The sequence below is a fragment of the Anthonomus grandis genome, chromosome 20, assembly GCF_022605725.1.
Source record: "Anthonomus grandis grandis chromosome 20, icAntGran1.3, whole genome shotgun sequence".
Lineage (NCBI taxonomy): Eukaryota > Metazoa > Arthropoda > Insecta > Coleoptera > Curculionidae > Anthonomus > Anthonomus grandis.
In genome coordinates this window covers 749,502-765,446 of record NC_065565.1, presented here as the reverse complement: position 1 = coordinate 765,446, position 15,945 = coordinate 749,502, and the positions used below count along the sequence as shown (strand labels likewise).

At 31.5% G+C, this 15,945-nt stretch overlaps 1 long non-coding RNA gene across 1 annotated transcript; it reads right to left on the bottom strand.

Moving 5' to 3' along the window:
• Window positions 1–14,033: 14,033 nt before the first annotated feature.
• Window positions 14,034–14,447, bottom strand: LOC126747831 (uncharacterized). The gene is made up of 3 exons (XR_007664429.1): window positions 14,311–14,447; window positions 14,171–14,254; window positions 14,034–14,115 (listed from the first exon to the last, which is right to left on the bottom strand). It is a non-coding gene; the product is annotated as an uncharacterized LOC126747831 (long non-coding RNA).
• Between the last annotated feature and the right edge of the window lie 1,498 nt (window positions 14,448–15,945).

The window sequence follows — 15,945 nt, the reverse complement described above, 5'->3', positions numbered from 1 at the left end:
GCAAGGCTAAGAATATATTACACAATAAAACATATAAATATTCAATTTAAGGTTCCCAATAGAAATAGAAAACTAATTATTTGGAGAAACAAGTAAATGATATATTATATATTGTTCTAAATATTATTTATTGGAATAGGGTGATGGGTGATAGGTGCCGCGTGCCAATGGCTCGCGGCAAAAGGTTATTTTCTCGGCGGCAAACAACAGTGTAGACCGACTGGAAGTTAAATAATTTTCGCGTGCAAGACAAAAAAAATGCACGGGGATAAAGTTGATAAATTGATTGTTTTGGTGCCTATCGTGAATTATATGATATGAGCAATAAAGATTATAGTAATCAAAATAGAAGAGTAAACATTTGGAGAGAAATTGGGAAACAACTTGGTGAAAATGGTAAGTTTTTATACTTTCTATGGCGATATTTTTTAAGTACATAATTATTAGCACGTTTATCTTGAATCTTAAAAAAAATATAACAGTATTTATAAACATTATAGTAAAGTTTATTAGTACATTATATCAAAATAACGTAATAATTTACAAGACCTCTAATACATACACCAGTTATTATATTTTTTTTATCAGTGAACAAACGGTTTCGGAAATATCATTTAATACTTCATAAACAAATCAACTTGGTTGTTAGTTGTAATGTGATCTGTGTAGGTCTAGGCCTGATGATGCTCCGACAGGAGCGAAACACGTGTAGCTTTTAAGCCTTTTTTGAGAAATTATATAGATTGGATGAGACCGTGACTTTGTATCCTTATCTTTGTTTTTGAAATCAACTTCTTACAACAAAAAAAGATTTGATCCAGACTAATATTACATTTTTAATATTTTTCATAAAATCTACATTTATATTACATTTCAAAAATATAATTAACTAAACTTATGCTATAATTTTGTTTTGAATTTTTTTTCGTTCTCAGTAGTTTGTTGTAATCACGTTGTAAAATGATATTTGTATAAGGTGTGTATTTCCTAAAATACATATTTTTATATTAGAACTCAATCAAATGTAAGATTATCCGAAAGCATTTAAGAAGATACACAGCCCGACGAAGAATTCGGAAAGTCCAGGAAAAAAAATCCAGGAAACAAGCCAAAATGCAACAAATCCTATGATGAACGATGACGATGATAGTATAGAAATATTGGGAAGTCCTATTTCGTCGCCCACGCAGCCCAATACGCCGTTGTCAGTGGCATCAACTTCGGCAGGCACAAAGAGGAGTTCCAGTTCCTTATCTAAAGGAGGCGATTCTCTCCCAGAATTATTTAAAGAGTACGTTTTGGATAAAAAACAGAGTCGCGTAGAGAGACAAGCTGTTAAAATCAAAATCATAGCTCTTTACTGGAATTTTTTCTTAATATGGCCAAAACCGCTCCAACAAGCTGCAGTGAAAAGCAAAGTTTTTAATATAGTAAGTTCAACGGAATTATCCCTTCTGACTGCTAACCAACCACATAACCAAGTTTGGCCCAATAACCAGTCACAATTTCAAATTAATTGAACACCAAGTAAACGCTCAGAGCTAGATATCATAGTTATGTTATAGTTACCATATTAATCCTCTCAGTATAATCCATATATATACAATCAAACTTCTATATTTAATGAAATAACGCCAACGTTCCAAACCCAATCTGCAATAATTCCAAATCAAATATTTTCTAATTTGCCGATACAACCTACCTCATCTGACAACGACCATGAAACAATATTGGATATGGACTCTCGACGAACGAAAGGATAAGACACAAGGACAGATGTATGTACTAATATTGAATAAATTTGACTTTAAACAGAATAATATTGTAACGAAATTCGGGAACACACTTTTATTGTCAACGTCAAAAACACTAACCTAACTCGCCTTGACTGTCGTTTAATTGTTTCCAAGGTAAAAACTCACTAAACAATTAAAACTGAATAAATTGTCACGAAGCGCGTCCTTATTAAAACCCGATGGAACAGTTTCGAAATATTAAGTATTATCTTCATTGTTTTCGTCCAAAGAGACCAATAATTTTAGGAGAATACTGACAGTCAAAGCAAGCAAGTATACAAATTCTAGAAAATTAGAACTATAGGGATTTACAATAATATAACCTAAATAACCTAAATTAGGGCCAAAATCAAATAGGCTCTCGAACAAGATGAACTACTTAAAAACTAAACACTATAGATAAAAAATAATAAACCAAACGTAAGTAGAACCCTAAAGAAACCCTACGAATCAACTTTAACTACAGAATACTAAAAAAATTATACAAAAACTAGGAGAATAATTAACGTATTTACATTTTCATAATAATATGTATAGTTTCATTATTCCGATTAAGCCCTTATAAAACCTAGCTAAATAGTTGACTTAGTTATTAACAATACTAGTTCGATATGAACACTATAATAAATACAGACAGACATTTACAGAGTTTAAATCGAACTATCTAAAACTATTTTTCTAAAAAAGCAGCTTAAAATAAGAGTAGTTTGTAGCCTAATATTGAACGATATTAAACACTTACCTCAAAAAGACGGTTAACCTTTCGTGTGGACCAATTCTTTGCCGAAATTTGGTATTTTGTTTCGTTATATTTAAATGTATAAGCTGTAACAGCTGGTTACATTTTTCTGGAGACATTCGAAAATATTTGTAAAATTTTCGTTCATCCTGTTGCAAGCACTTAAATAGGGTATGTTTTATTTCATATGTTTCATTTCATTTCAATTCACCTTCTACTAGCCTTGCACGAAAAATATCACGAACCTAATATCTTCTCTTCTCTCTCCTTTTATTTCCTTCATATACATGACATAAATAAATAATATGTGACATCTATAATGTGTCATCCGAAGACGATATTTAACGGAGGTCAATCAAAAACTCCCGTTTACCTCGTGTTTCTACGCGAACTGACGCTTAGGACCCCTATTCTTGACGGTGATAGAATAGAAAAGGCAGTAGAAAGTGGGCCTGTTTCTACTGAGAGCGCAAATTTCGTATTCTTGAATTCCGTTCTATTAAAAGTCAGTAGAATTTTACTCCCTAATGATTCACTTAGTTTGTTTCCGGGGAACGAAAGAAAGCGATCGCCGAATGGATGCGCATGATTTTAAAAGAAGACATAACCTTTATTGTGGCTTTGTTTTGATAAAGTAAATATTAATATTTTAATAAATTATTAAATAATTGTACTGTGTGTCGCTTTTTATTGTTTATTGTTTTTTTCTGTTGTTGTGTTGTGGTCGTGTAAATACATTAATTGTCTATTTGTGGTTATTATTACATAAAATAATGGATATGAATCAAGTCCTATTATGGGGGGAAATCATTCACAATGTTGAGGAGGCTGAAGACTTATTCCACAATGAAAAGGAATATTCTTGTGCAAACTGACCCTTTTATGCTGTCAGACAAAAAGTTTTCAATCAATCAGGTTTCATTCAATCAAATCAGGTTTTTCCGGTTAAGTAAGCCAGTTTGCCGACAATTGATAAATTTTGTGAGACCATTTATTGCTGAGCCAACAAGGAGATCAGCTCTTTCAGTTAAAACAAAGCAAAGAAAATAGTAGTAAACTATAGAAAATCCATCCCGTGTAAATTTTTTGACCACCTAAAAGGATCCCCGCTTTTCGAGCGAGGTTACATCGGTGAAATTACGCGTTGAAATCTGGGCGATCGCTTGGCTGTGTTGCAAAATTTAATTTGGCGGCTGCAACTCGGCTGAGCAACACAATATTATTTTTATTATTCGCTCTTGTGACGGACGTATCGATACAGGTTATCAACACCGGCAAAGCTCTCCGTCGATTTTTGACAAAACTTATTTACAAATAATTCTGTATTTTTTTTAAAATTTTGTCACTGGTTCTGTAATACATAATGTCGAGCAATGTATGCCAATATTATGACTGTAGGCTAACTAGAAGAGAGAATCCTGCGTTAAAGATGTTTAAATTTTTTTATAAAAATCCAAGTATTTGCGAACGTTGGATCTTAAATTGCGGTAAGTCCTAGAGTTCTCTAAACATACTCAACCTTAACAAAGCCTGAGTAAGTAAGTACAGGGTGTTCCATTTAAGAGGAAAAACAGCATATTTTTTGACTTTTCGGTATATTTAAAAAAATTGAAGATGGCCATCTTCAATTTTTTTAAATATACAAAAACAAAAAAGACTGACGACATTGTTTTCTTATTACGATTTTCAAATTCTTCGAGTTAAAATACGTCGATTGGCTATCTTCAATTTTGTAAATATACGGAAAAAACAAAAAATATGCCGTTTTTCCTCTTAAATGGAACACCTTGTACCTAACGTTTCATGGGTCTTTAACTGTGGCTCCTAGAAGAGCCAGGTATAAATACGTGTGTTTTTACGCAAAGTTACAGCTGAATACCTGTGAAATGAACATCACCTACAATCTATATCTATCATATATCTATAAGTTTTAATTGGGAACTATTCGGCAATGAAAATTACAGTTAATCAAAAACTATAATTTTGTGACTTTTAGGTAAATGAAAAATGTGTAAGGTGGTAAAACTATGAGGTGGTTTACAAAGTTAATTTTTGAGTTTGAATATTGAAAATTAAATTTAAAGAATAAAAATATATAATACCGGTTTAAATAGTCAAATTACAAAACAATAATTACTTTGAGATAAAACCTTAAAAATAGTACCATAACAAATAATAATAGTTATTTATTAGAGTAAAATAGGTGTTTTAAAATTACTGCCTTCGCTAAAGCTCGTGTAGTAAACTTCATCATTTTACTTCCTATTAATCATTTTACTGCCTCATCTGTAAAAGTCAATAAAGTGAACTTTTTGAGTGAAGGCGAAAAATATATTATTTTATTTTATTATACTGAATCTTCTAATCTTGACCAACTTTAAAGTATACAAACTCAAAAATTAGGGAATCGGCGAATTTAGATCATCAGGTTGACAAAAAATATAAGTTACGCTTTTCTTTTTAAATAGGTATAATACCTACCTATGATACCGATTTTGGGGAAGTTTGAGGATGGGATCGTTGATATAAATATTTTTGATAGAATTTTTCTTTTGCGCGCCATTGTTTTTTTGTACTCATGCAGTTTTGTATACTTAGTGTTGCCATTGCTAAGTGGGATACAGGAAATCCCATGTTATTTTTTATAGGGATTGGCTTTCCTCTTTAACTTAGAGAAAAAATTATTAAAATTTATTAAAGAGCACTAAAATCTACAGCCTATAAAATAGCACAGCAATAAAATAGCACGTTACGCACAGACATTTTTTACTTATTTAAATAGCTTAAATCTCTACCACTTGTTACTTTGATAGTCAAAATACCTTTGACATATATATCAATTCACGCCGATTCTGTGAACTTTATTAAGCTTTATAGCCAAAAATCTATATAAAAATTAAAAAATTATCTTTTTTATTGCAATGTATTTACAGGTAACAACCAACATTTTTTTATCTTGACTAGTGGACCGTTAAATAAATTAAGTTTGTCAATTAAGTTGTCAATTAAGTTTGTCATTTTATACATGACTACTGTATAGGTAGTAAATACAGTAGTCATTTGGCTTTTTACTTTGAGCAGTACCTCTAAACAGACCAATTAAAATAAATAAAAGTTATTTTGTTGGTAGATTTTATTATTCTTTAATTAACTTAAATATTTTTTCTCTCTACAAGGAGAGTCAATATTTTCCTAAGGTCCCTCTTGGCGATGCAACACCCGAAATAAAAATTAATCATCAAACGGTATTTTTATTATTTACCGATTTCAGGAAACGCAACGTTACTTGGTATGGATCTAGAAATCCTGAAAAATAAACACTTGTCTGAGAGACATTTTGCGGACAGCGCTTTTCGGACGGAAAAACGGCGTTATTTAAAAACAAATGCAATACCCTACGTATATTTCCCAACAGATGAACATTTAAAAGTACTATCACCAGAAAGGACCTATTCGGGGAAAAAACGGGCTTTACCTACAGACAGTCCGACAACCAACGAAAATGTAACGAAAAAATAACATTTAAACGAAGGCGATCATAATACAAAAAAACTAGAGGAAATAATTAAACTTCCAAATCATACAATGACGCCAAGAAAATTAATGTTAAAAAAACAAATAAAAATTCTCGGAAGTAAATTAAAAAAAAATAAATTCCGTATGCGACTTTTACAGTTACAACAAAAAAATAATAAATCTTTAATTTCAAAAGTAATGCCGTTGTTAACATTTCTATCAGTAGTACCAAAAACATTTATTTTGATGCAATTAAATGGACAGTCTAGAAAAAAATGGAACAACAGGGAAAAAGAAGTGTCTGTGTCAATTTTTTATAAATCTCCTGCGGCATATATGTTTTTGAGGCGTAAAGGTTTTATTTTACCGTCCGTTTCAACAATACGAAGATGGATGAGCGAAAATTTATTTAAAACAGATATTGACAACGGTTTAAAGTATCATTTAAAAAAAAATGTGAGGGTATGACCAAAAATGAAAAAAAAATGCCTGTTAGCCTTTGACGAGGTAAGCATTAAAAAACTAATTGAATACAACAAAAAACTCGATCTCATTGAAGGATTTGAAGATTTAGGTGTCTTAGGGCGTTCCTCAAAAAAAGCAACACATTCTCTCGTATTTTCGATTAAAGGCCTATATAAGAATTGGAAACTTCCGATATCCTATTATTTTTCAAGCCAATGTGTTAAAAGCGAGAAACTTTCAGATTTAATTAAACATAATTTGAAAAGTATTATGGATATAGGATTTATTCCGTTGCCTTCGGAATAAATCCTATGGTTTGTGACCAAGGATCCAATAACAGGGCGGCACTTACTCTTTTGGGCGTAACTAAAAGTAAACAATTTTTTTATACAAATAATAATAAAATATTTGCCTTATACGATGTACCCCATTTATTTAAAAGTGTGAGCAATAATATCTTAACGGGCATGTTTAAAATTTCTGACAAAATTATTAACTTTAATATTATTAGGAAAACTTATCTAATTGACAAATCGTCATCAACAGCAAGAGCCCTTCCAAAGATTTCGGATAAACATTTAAATCCCAATAATTTTGAAAAGATGTCCTGCAAGTAAGCTCTTCATATATTTTCAAAAAGCATGGCGGCGGCGATAAATACTTGTGCACAAAACAAACAAATCGATGAAAAGGAAGAAACTGACATTGCAGAATTTATTTTATTTATGAATGATCTTTTTGATGCTCTATATAGTGAACGTCTATATGATAAAAATCCGTTTGGTTGTGGCCTTAGCGATAAACATACAAAAGTTATTGAAATCTTGAATAAGGGTAGATACATATTTAGTAATTTAATCAAACTTTCTAAGGCACGTAAAAATAAAAAATCTAAAAAGTCTGAAACTTTAATTGTGTCAGAGCCGCCATGCTTTAATGGTATAATCCAAACAATAAATTGTATTATTGAATTATTTGAGGACGAAAAGAAAGATGCACTTAAATGTATTTAACCGAAAAGTTAAAATCAAAATTTTATTGAAAATTTCTTCTCAATTTTACGCCAGCGAGATGGATGGAATTTAAATCCGTCGGCCAAAGCATTCCGTTTGGCTTTTCGTATCACTACTTTAAGTATCACTAGCCTTTTAAATCCGTCAAAATCTGCAAACTGTCAAGAAGATTATACCATAAGTTGTTCAATCAATCAATCTTGATAGGATCTGAAAATAACTTAGTAGTTGATACTAAGCTCGTTGAATCTGGTGACGTTGAAGATAATGGGAAAGAAATAAAAGTGAAAGAAAAAATGTTTAAATCAAAAGTTTCCAGTAATATAAACTTAGATTTATTTAGAAATGATCAACAGTTGTCCACGTTGGAAGAAGGCGCAACTGAATATTATACAGGATATTTACTAAAAAAACTTTAAGATAAATTCCACTGTTCAGAGTGTAGTTTTAAATTCCAGAATAAAGATCTAATTACCCACCAATCGGATCCCAAAAAATACTTTTTATTGAACAAAAATTATGGAGAGGAAAGACTTTTTCTAATTGTGCCATCCGAAGAAATTTCGGGCTTAGTCCAAAAGATGTTTATTTTGTCCAAAAAATATTTTATTGAATATAAAGCGCAAGATTGTTTGAGTCTCAAAATAAAGAACAAAATTATTGCTCATAAAGAGATTTCTACTTGGCTAGGAAGTAAGGACGATTCTTGTTACTCACACAAACTTTTTTTAGTGCATCATTTGGTTATCACTAATATATTTAAATTTTGCAAATGGGACGAGCCTTTAAAAAAAGAACACAAACAAAAACTAAAAAATTTAAAAAATAAGTAGTTTTTCGTACTATTTGTTATTATCAAGCTTTCTTCATTATACAGGGTGTCCCACGAACTGACGCAATCGATATATCGAAAACAATTTTTTCAGTTGGTAACATAATAAGGCTAATGGAGACATGACTAAAATATGTTCATGGTGATGGCATTTCCGGTTATACCATAAGTTGTTGCTAACTTCCTTATTTTAAAAGGTACGCTCTACACTTCATTTAATTTTTTGATTCTACGTTAAATTTGATCTACGAAAAACATTCATGAATGAATGTTTTTTACTATTATTACTAAAATTTGATTACTATTGACTCCAATTTATTTCAACACCCTGTACCAAATTTGGTACACTTATTTTTTAAGTGGTCCTGAACAATAATCCAGTACCATTTTTCAAAAATAAATATCGCTAATACTACTTCTCGATTTTTCGCACTTCAAACTTGAATACAGTAGGCCATGACCTGCTTTCTCTAAATGTCGAACTTGGCTCATAAGTGCCATTTTTGACTATCTATCCAACAAAAAAAAGTTTTTGAAAATTGGTCAAGAAACAAAAATTTGGGGTGGCTAACTTTCGTTCGGTGGTCGAACTTGGCTTATAAGTGCCATTTTTGACCATCTATCCAACAAAAAAAAGTTTTTGAAAATTGGTCAAGAAACAAAAATTTGGGGTGGCTAACCTTTAAGTGGGACACACTGTATAGACATAAGCTAATGAGCATTAACTTCCTGTATAACCGGAAGTGCCACCAGCATAAAAATATTTAAGTCGTATGCCTCCCCATCCCTATCAAATTGCGAGATTTTATAATTTCTTGTTTTCGAAAACAATTCTTTTGTAAATGGTTTTCGACTACGTTCATCCAGGGACACGCTGTATTAAAAATGTGCATATTTTATTTGCAATTTTTTTGTCAACCGCTCATTTTTTTAACTAGTTTGTGGATTTTTTAGGGAGAAAATTAAGAAAACAATACCCATTAATTGCATTTAAATTTATGTTTTTTTTAATCTGAGACACCCTGTATTCTCATATTTATGAAAAATCCTACAATTTGAGTTTACATTTAACATTTAAGTGTATCAATTATATAGCTGTAAATTAAAATAATTCGTATTTCTATTGTATTAGATTATATATACAGGGTGTACAGGTGTATTAGATTATATAGATTATATGTATGTGATGTACATATAAGTATAAGTATTAGAATAATTTGCTTTTTGTTCTTCTAAAAGTGTTAATTATTTGCGGATCCAAGATTTTAGTAATAAATGTTATAAAAATGTGAATATGTACTACCTACATGTATATAAAAATCCAATTTTATAATAACTTAAGCAGGAAGTATAATATACATATACTTAGTACATATACATATATTATGTAAGTACATACCTATATTATTAAAATTAGAAGTTTTTAAATTTTTGTTATAAAATATAGGCAATTATGCACCAAAATTCAACCCGGCATTTTGTCCTGTTTAATTAGCTTTAAACCATAACTTTAAGTTTTTTCATAAAAATAATATAGGTACTAGTAATGTTTCTTTGATTTTGTTATTTAAAATGTTTGTGAGAATTATTTTCTATTAAAACATATTCCTCCACTTTGTTCCTAATTAACTTCAAATGTCAACTTTAAAGATTAAGGCCTTATCAATAATAATTCTGCGATGCGGTACAAAGACAAACCAATGCAAAAAATGCCAAAAATTAAGTCTTTATAGATTTGGAATCATTTTATTTTTCTAGGCACATGCATTTTTTTTAAATTTTAGCATTTGAAATAATAATGGAGAAATTTTAATTTTAATGCGAACAAAACCAAAATGATGACTCAACAATTTTTCGCGATTTTTACAAATTTTTCCAATGCAATAATATGGTAGGTGTAATATTTTATGTAGTTTTACAGAGGCAAATAATGCAGGCGACAAAACCTCACTATATATTAAGGCCCAAGCAATTTTATCTCAGTGTATCTAAATAAATAAGGATGTTAAGAATAAACTAAAAATTAATTAAAACATCCATTTTCCCAAAATTAATTTTTGCGAATACCTCGTTCTGCCTTTATACGGCGCGGCGCGGCGCGAGAGAATTATTCACTAACAGATAAAATTTAAAATGTTATCAGTAATGGCAACGTCGCTTCGATTCTTAGACACGGTTAGCGCATAAAATATTCTTATTTAAGGAAGCATTGATGTCTCCTTGTCGGTTCACAGCTTGCCATTTATAGTTCAGTTCAGAGATCTATTAGAATCTTTGATGTACCGCAAATAGTCCATGTGCCGGTGTTGCTTGTATTGTCACATGACATGCATCTTTAAACCGCAAAATTTTATGTGGAAAGAGTCATAAAGTATTATTCTAAGCGATATTTAATCATTTCATTAAATAAATAAATGTTTTAAGCATTTTTTTAAGAATTTATACATTTGATTCGTAAAATGTGACTGCATGTGCCCACGTACTATTTTGTTAAACGCCTGACCTTAGTCACAGCCACTCAAACGTGAAAAGTTGCACAGGCCCGGCCTTAAAATTTATTTGTATTTAAAACTTTATTATTCGGGATTTTTGGGTTTAGTTTTATTAAGTTAGAAATTCAGGATAGTTGATAGCAAGATAATATTTAATTTAAATATAAGATTTAAGTACGCTAAATGAGTTTAACCAAAAATTTTAATTTCATAAGTTTAGTTTTTAGCGCCATCAGTCCCTTATAACAAGTCTCTTTGCTTTGCAATATGTCAAGTTGGAATAATGTATTGACTACTGTTAACCCACTGCATAGCTTTCATCAAATAGTATTAAATAATTTTAACACTGCTTTTCCTGTTGTCAATATTAAGAAACGAAATAGAAAACCTTGATATACTAAGGGTTTACGAGTATCTGGGAAAAATATGCGCTTCCTTTTTTACATTAGGAAATACGCTATGAACAATGCAACATTTTTAAATTATTATAACAGATACCGCAAGATTTACAGAAACTCAATCAGAATGGCTAAGTGGACCTACTTTCAAAGGAGGATAAATAATTCCTCCAACGGAGCAAAAGAGTCTTGGAAGATTTTAAATGAGCTTAGGGGTAAAAATAATGTCTTGGTTATTCCAAGTACCTTAGATTCCAATGTCCTCAATTCCTTCTACTGTGATATTGCTAGTAACCTTGCAGCCAATCTCTCACAAAAAATAGATCCCAGGAGCTATCTCAGCAATGTGGTAGTAGCCGAATCTTTCTTTTTTGCCCCCACAAGTGTAGAAGAGCTTAAACAGTTAATGGTTAATATTAAGAATAAGAGTTCATCAGGTTGGGATGGGCTTTCTCTTAAAATATTTTCTGTTTTACCTCTTGTTGCTTTGCAAGTCTTGGCCGAGTCAATTAACTTTTCATTTATGTCTGGAGTTTTCCCAGAGTGCTTAAAAAGAGCAATGATTGTTCCTCTTTACAAGGGTGGCGATCGCGACTGTCCTTCTAACTTTAGACCTATAGCGTTATTGCCTACTTTAGCCAAGATAGTGGAACGGCTCGTTAAGGTGAGGATGGTTTCATTTTCAAATAGATTTGGCCTATTGAGTCTTCAGCAGTTTGGCTTTCGTGAGTCTGTGAGCACAAATGATGCTATCTTTAGCTTTCTAGAGCACCTGTACAACCGACTGAATGTTGGTGAAGTTGCAGCAGCGGTATTCTGTGACTTGTCCAAGGCATTTGACTGCATGAGTCACAGAGTGCTGCTGATGAAACTGGAGCTCTATGGTTTCAGGGGAACTGCCCTTGAGTGGTTTCGTTCCTACTTATCAAATCGTGTCCAGGCTGTCAAATTTAATGGTGGTATGTCTAAGGAACTTAATATAAATGTGGGTGTTCCGCAAGGATCAGTACTTGGTCTCTTAATTTTTCTCATTTATGTGAACGATCTGCCACAACTGCAGGTAACTGGTGTGCCGATGATACCACCATCCTCTGGCACGACTCTGATGTTTCTCAAATGGAGGCCAATATACGTGCAGATTTGTTAAAAATAAAAGACTGGTGTGATGCAAATTTTTTGACATTTAATGTTTCCAAAACAAATATCCTTAAATGTAATACAAATGATATATGTTTAAATAATGAAGCCATCAACATGCCACCGTTCAGTAAGTTTTTGGGTCTTTCCATAGACAAGTTCCTTAAATTTGAAGACCATATTGTGAATGTATGTAGAAAAGTCTCATCAGGCTGCTACGCCCTAAGGGTTATTGCCACCAGTCTTAATTTCTCCATCGCCAGATCTGCATACTTCGCGATTATCGAGTCGCACCTTCGATATGGAATTTGCTTTTGGGGTTCATGTTCAAATTCACTTTTTAGTTCAGTGTTTGTACTCCAGAAAGGGGCCATTAGATATCTATGTGGGGCCAAGCCTCGTGATTCATGTCGCCCGCTTTTTGTAAGTCATAATATTTTAACCCTGTGGTGTATTTTTATTTTGGAAACAGTTTGCTTAGTTTTTAGAAAATATAAACAGGAACTCCACTTAGGAAGCCACTATAATACGCGACAAAACTATTTGTTGAGGCTACCCATTCCTCATTTTGAACTTGTCCGTAGCTCTATCATATATGGAGGTAGAAAGCTGTTTAATGAACTTCCACTAGAAATAAGACAACTTAAGACTGAAAAAAGCCTACGTACAAGGAAGAAAATATTTCTTGCTAGTAAAGCGTACTAAACTATGTAGCACCTAAACTATGATGAATTTTTAATGATTAGCATTTAAGTATTTTTCAAAGTTTTACTATATAATTTTATTTTATTTTAAATTAGTTTCTCGTTTTTATTCCTTTAATGTAGTCTATTGGTTTTGTCTACAACTTCCATGTTTATATTGACAATAAAGCATTTTTGAGTTTAATGAGAGAGTAGGTGACAAATTACTTAGGCCCATTTATTCTGTGGATTAAGGCATTAAATAGTTACTTTTTGACACAAAAGTGTAAAATGTTTTGGTTTGTCTTCAAATTTTATATATTTCCTTTTTTTGGGAATTGAGATTTATTTTTACATGGTGGTGATTATTAATGGGGATTGTGGCTGCCATATTCAATGTCCTTAATTATAGTTTTTTTTAATTAATACATATTATGATATATTATTATAATAATATACTCATAAAAACCCCCCATCTCTATATTTAGTACCAACTTCTTTTGATAAAAAGTAATTATCTAGTCAGAAAATTGGAAGTATATTTTTTAAATAAACTTTTTTTTTAAAAATCATCTGGCTGTCTATACTTTATGCCTTTAAAAGACACAAGTTTTACTTATAAAAAAAAAACACACTTTACATCCTGAACGTATTTATTAATTTGTTTGCCTCGTATTTAGTTATTATGCATATTAGGAGAGATTAGATAAAAATTAATAAAAATAAATGCTTATACTAAAATCTAAAAATCTTATACAAAACACTACATTTTAAGTATACTGGATCCTAAAACTACAGTGAGGATACTAAATACTTTTATAAATTTAACCACTCTTTTGAATCTGGCCCAAAAAGTTAATACAAATTTTGTAAATTCTGTTTTTTTGCCATTGTTCTTTAGCAGTTTCTTCGATTAAGGAAGGAAACAGTTTCTCTGTTGCCGCCATGGATTTCAACTTCATCTCGCACATCAGCATATGGATTCTAAAGCATTACATTATATATACTTTATTGTGTCGCTGAAGGACAAACAGGGGCAGTAAGCTGAAAAAAACAAAACTTTAAACTTGTTTAATTAATAAAAATAGGATTTTCTTACTATGGCAAAAAAGGGACTTTTTTCCAGAGAATGGAGGAAGAAGCAGTCTTCATTGTGTTGCTGAAGGACAACAGGGGTAGTAAGCTGTAAAAAACAAAATTTTAGATTTGTTTTCTTATTAAAAACAGTGTTTTTCTTACCATAGCAAAACAGGGTTTTTCCCAGAGAATGGTGGAAGAAGCAGTCTTTATTGTATCACTGAAGGACAACAGGGGCAGTAAGCTGTAAAAAACAAAATTTTAAACTTGTTTTATTAATAAAAATATGGTTTTCTTACTGTGGCAATAAAGGGACTTTTTTCCTAGAGAATGGAAATCATACATCAATCATAAATGTATTATATCATGTTTCGGCTAAATAATATATGGATCTTTCTTCCTCCCAAATTTTTTTAATTTTCCTCAAATATTCTATACACCACCTGACAATTCCATTACAGCAGCTCTTTTGTTAACCATCTTAAGCTTAAATCCAAGTTTTATCAGGTATCTCCACAAGGTTGAGACTGAGAAATGTTTGTCCCTTGCCGATAAGGTGTCTATATGGTCAGAACCTCATTGTTTTTGTATTTAGAATACACACCTTTCCTTAGCAATTTGGCAATATCCATGTCAAGTCCCTTTGATTGTCCTGCATCTTTCCTTTTTATTCTGTCTTTAATCCTTTTTTTACAGGCATATTGTACTATAGGGAACCCCTGTTAAAAACGCTATTTTTTGCAAAGCACTACAATCATTTGTGAACTGAGTATCATTCCTTAGATTGTTATAGATATTTAGATAAATTTGTTCTTTAAAAACTGCTTGATTTCCTCTGTAGCTTCTACTTCCCTTGCTTCTTTTTGCTTCCTCAATACTAGAAAATGAACTATCAGAACTATGTAAGTCTAAATCACTGCCCAGATCACTCTTATTGTTTTTATCACAAATGTTATTGTCTTTCTTGTACACCCACGGTCTCCATAAGCCCGCACAAACACTTTCCTCTTCATTTGCCAAATTTTCCTGCCTATTTTTCCAGGGTCGAAACATTTTAAGGTCTTTAGGTATAATACCAAAACAAATCCACAAACACAAATAAAAAAACACTGTTCCTCACAGTAAAAACTGCAAAAAATTTACAGGAATACAGGCCAAATTCTAAACTCTTTACTTTCATAAACGTGTAAAAAGCATAACCGGCAAAACACATCAAATAATAACCTCACATGGCCCCCCTCCCAACTATTAAAGCTGATAGACCCATCCAACAACTATTTTAAAGGCGATAGACCGATCCGTAAAGATCTCTTTAAAAACACGACGAAAATAATACAAAAACGGTCCAAAAATTTATTTGGGTACGGCCCCGTAATTCTTAAATTCAGTGGGATAGAGAGAGATACACAATCACTTGCACAGCCTAAAGTAGGAATTGTCAGAACGCAGGTGTTTTATCTTTGTTTAATAGACTGGCTAAAAAGAGGTGACAAGCCTGTGAGTGCTGGAAGTGTTTAAAATATTTTGTAAGATGCTTGGATTTTAGTCCGCGATCAATTTTTTGATATTATTTTCTTGTGATATTATTTTCTTTCTAAAAATTGACATTTTCGAAAGAAAAATAAAAAATAGTATAAAACATGGGGTTTTACGTATATTTAAAATGATTTCATAGATAGACAATATAAAATTTTGCCATTTAAACATATATATCATGCAACAATAAATATGACATAGACGCACGGACTAGTTAGTGCGGCATCTGCGACACATCAAAGATTCTAATAGATCTCTGAA